Consider the following 4,099-nt stretch of genomic DNA (forward strand, 5'->3'; position numbering starts at 1 on the left):
TGATCATTGTTGTATAAACTTAGTTAGGAATCAATATTGATGTTATCTTCATTTACATGTTATTTCTTTGGATTTGAGTCATTGTTGAGAAATAATTTTTGAATCCCGACTTAAGATCATCATCTATCAAAAGATAAATTCTAGACATAGATTTGGATTTTGATATTCACTCCGTGAATTGATAACACGAAATTATATCGCTTTTTAAGACTTAATTCAATTAAATTATTTTATCATTTACACTAATTTATCCCATTTTATCAGATATTATGCAGTATTTCTCTTCTATTTATATCAGGTACCCATTTTGAAGCAAAAGTGAAAAAGGGAAGAAAAGGAGGTGTAAAAAGCAACAAAAAGGAGAGAAAAGGAACCAAAGGCCAAAGCCCAGCCCAAAGCGCACAAGTCACCAATGCTGTGCCTGTGACGGACGTCACAGGACGCGTGACGAGCGTCACGCGAAGGAGCCTTGTGACGGACGTCACACATAGCGTGACGAGCGTCACGCAACCCCACTACCTTTGTGGCGCAAGTATCGCCCTCAGAAGGACTTGAAGAATAACGTTAAGGAATTGGTCTCCTATATGCACGCCGTGGATATAGCCACGCTGAAGAAGGAGAGAAACGGAATGCTGCTACCAAGGCTATTATAAATAGCCGTCTCACAAACCAAAAGTTACACAGTTTTTGCACGCTCAGTTTTGCGGAAGCTCTGCCAAATTTATTTTTTCACGCCTTTGCTTATTTTTCTTCCTTTCCAGCATCGTCCATTTTATTTATTTTATTTTGCAAGCTTTGTTTTCTTTTTCCCTTGCAATTTATTTTCCCCCGTTCTTAGCTTTTAGATATTTTTCGCGTAGTAGTTTCTACACCGGAAACTACTGGGCAACTTTATACCGGATTTAACCTTACGTTATATTCGAGTTTTTTATTTCCTTGATTTAATTTACTGTTTAATTGAAGAATCGAAGAACAAATCCTACCGGCTTGTGGTGGAGTGTTCAAGACCATTGTATTACGCATTCAGGTTCTTTAATTGTTATTTAATTTTTATGCTTTATTCTATTGTTTATTTGCATTGCCTGCCTGAAATGAGTCTGTGTATGCATGATATTAATTATTATTTAGTAAGCATGTCTGGCTAATTTGCCTAGGTATCGGTATGTAAAGTAAGCAGAAAGAGGGATCAAAACTAAGTCGGTCTATTCAAACTTAAAATTAGAATCAATCTTTTTACGGTCTTAACTTACAGGTTTAATAACAAGATTTTTTACAAAGGTAAAAGACATAAAGAAGTTGAAACCAACAGAGCGAGAGTTTGAGGTTTTAACTGGACAGTGTAAGTTAGTCATTAAATCTATCTCAGGGCGAGAGCAAGTTTTAGAATTAATTAAATTCTGACCTTTTTCCAAAAAGTATTTTTAAAGATTGAATGTGAGGACGAGAGTTAAGCATTTAGATTTAATTGTATAACCTAAGTCAACAGAGCGAAAGTTTGAGATAAGGGTGTTTAAAACGGTCAGTATTTTCTTAAAAAGAGTTTCTGCAACTTTATTGTTTTCAAAATATGATTTTTGACTTAATTATAAGTGACAGCAACATTAACATAAGATCATGGTTTCTTCAACAGAGCGAGAGTTTGAGATAAAACCTTTAACCAATAAAGTTAGTCGAAACGATTTATTTTAAAACCGAGAGACCGACAAGGAATTGATTCCCTAGTTTTGACGAACCACATACCGATGTCCGTTTTATTAATATTTAATCTAGATATTAGTTTAGCTCTTAGCTCCCTTTTCCCCAAACAATCAAACATTTTCACCTTAGATTTACGTAGTAACCTTAGATAACGGTACATCGATTCATAAGTCCCTGTGGGATCGATATCTTTTAAAACTACGCGATAGAACTGTGCACTTGCAGTTTGTATCCCATTCTCGACTCGCACAGTCGAGCGATCAAGTTTTTGGCGCCGTTGCCGGGGACTTTTATTCAATCGATATCGTAACTCTTCCGTTACGCTGTAGAGACTAAGGTTTCTTTTTCCTTCTATTCTTTCTTTCGTTGATTTGTATGCCACGCACTCGCTCTCAAGGCGAACCGCTCTATTTACGAATCAACGATATCGAACTATATCTCCGAGTCTTACGACGAATTCGGGAATATCGTGCTGAAAACAATCTCCCTCCTATAAACCTTCCTGATATCAAAAACATTTTTCCTTCTTTAACCGAGATGGCAGAACCAGCTCGTGCTCTTAGAGATTACGCCGCTCCATCGCAAGATGAACCGCATTCAAGTATTGCTCCGCCCGCAATCGAAGCAAACAACTTTGAACTTAAACCTTCACTGCTGCAGGCTGTGCAACAGAACCAATTCTCTGGAAATCTTACCGAAGATCCAAACCTTCATTTATCCGTATTTGTTCAATATGCTGATACTGTTAAAGCTAATGGTGTCACTTCAGAGGCAATTCGACTTCGTCTTTTTCCTTTCTCATTAAGAGATAGCGCTAGAAGATGGCTTCAATCTCTACCTTCCAACTCGGTCACCACATGGAACGAGTTGAAGAAAGTTTTCCTTGCCCGATATTTTCCGCCAAGCAAAACAGCTATGTTAAGAGCCCAGATAAACGAATTTAAACAGAAAGACAACGAGTCTCTTTTCGAAGCATGGGAAAGATACAAAGACATGATGAGACTTTGCCCACACCATGGTTTGGAAGACTGGTTAGTAATTCACACATTTTATAATGGTCTCTTATACAATACAAGGTTAACAATAGACGCCGCTGCAGGTGGTGCATTAATGAACAAACCTTATGCTGATGCTTACCAGCTTATCGAGAGCATGGCCCAAAACCACTATCAGTGGGGAACCGAACGAACAACAGTGGAAAAACCTCAACCGAAAACTGGCATGTACGAGATAAGTAACCTTGATCACGTCAATGCAAAAGTGGATGCTTTGGTCCAGAAGATTGAAAGTTTAAATGTATCACCACCAACCGCCGTGGTTGCTATAGCTCAGAATTGCGAGGTCTGTGGAATCCAAGGCCACACTCCTGCGGAATGTCAACTCTTGACTGGAATCCAAACAGAGCAAGTAAACTATGCTCAAGGAAGCCCCTATTCGAATACCTATAACCCAAATTGGAAGAATCATCCAAACTTTTCATATAAGAGTAATAATGCTTTATACGCACCTGGACAGTCTCCGAATCAAACCCCATCTATACCTCCGGGGTACCAGAAACCAAATCCTAACAATAATACCCCTAGAAAATCCAACTTGGAAATCATGATGGAAAACTTTATAGCTTCCCAACAACAAACCAATAAAGATTTCTTAAACCAGAACATACACACTGGCGAACAACTTAAACAACTAGCAAGCAAAGTAGATGCCTTGGCTACCCATAACAAAATGTTAGAAACCCAAATATCTCAAGTAGCTCAACAACAAGCACCTACTGCTGCACCAACTGGTACATTCCCTGGACAGCCCCAACCTAATCCGAGAAGCCAAGCTCATGCAATTATATTAAGAAGTGGAACGGAAGTGGAAGGACCGTCTGATCCAAGGATAGAAAACCAAAGCCCTAAGAAATCTACTGAGGAAAGTGAACCTAAGGAAAAGGAAGAGAGTAATAAGGATACCCTAGAAAAGAAGGAACCTTATGTACCTCCACCACCTTACAAACCACCTATACCTTACCCTCAAAGGCTTGTTAAAACCAAAGATGTAGGTCAATTTAGAAAATTTGTTGATCTCCTTAAGCAATTAAACGTTACAATTCCATTTACCGAAGCTATTACGCAGATGCCCTCATATGCTAAATTCTTAAAAGAAATTCTTTCTAATAAAAGGAAACTTGAGGATAGTGAAACCGTTACACTCCCTGCCGAATGTAGCGCTATAATCCAAAACATGCCCCCTAAACTCAAGGATCCAGGTAGCTTCTCTATACCCTGTCACATAGGAAAATTTGTCATCGACAAAGCCTTATGCGATTTAGGAGCCGGAATTAGCGTTATGCCTTTATCCATATGTAAGAGACTGGAAATGGGAGAATTAAGACCGACCAAGATGTCTGTAC

General features: G+C 38.6%; 1 pseudogene; it reads right to left on the bottom strand.

Annotated features, from left to right (window-relative positions):
• Positions 1-2,620: 2,620 nt before the first annotated feature.
• On the bottom strand, positions 2,621-2,720 carry LOC127099149 (uncharacterized; annotated as a pseudogene).
• Positions 2,721-4,099: the final 1,379 nt, after the last annotated feature.

Source organism: Lathyrus oleraceus, chromosome 6 (genome assembly GCF_024323335.1).
Source record: "Lathyrus oleraceus cultivar Zhongwan6 chromosome 6, CAAS_Psat_ZW6_1.0, whole genome shotgun sequence".
Lineage (NCBI taxonomy): Eukaryota > Viridiplantae > Streptophyta > Magnoliopsida > Fabales > Fabaceae > Lathyrus > Lathyrus oleraceus.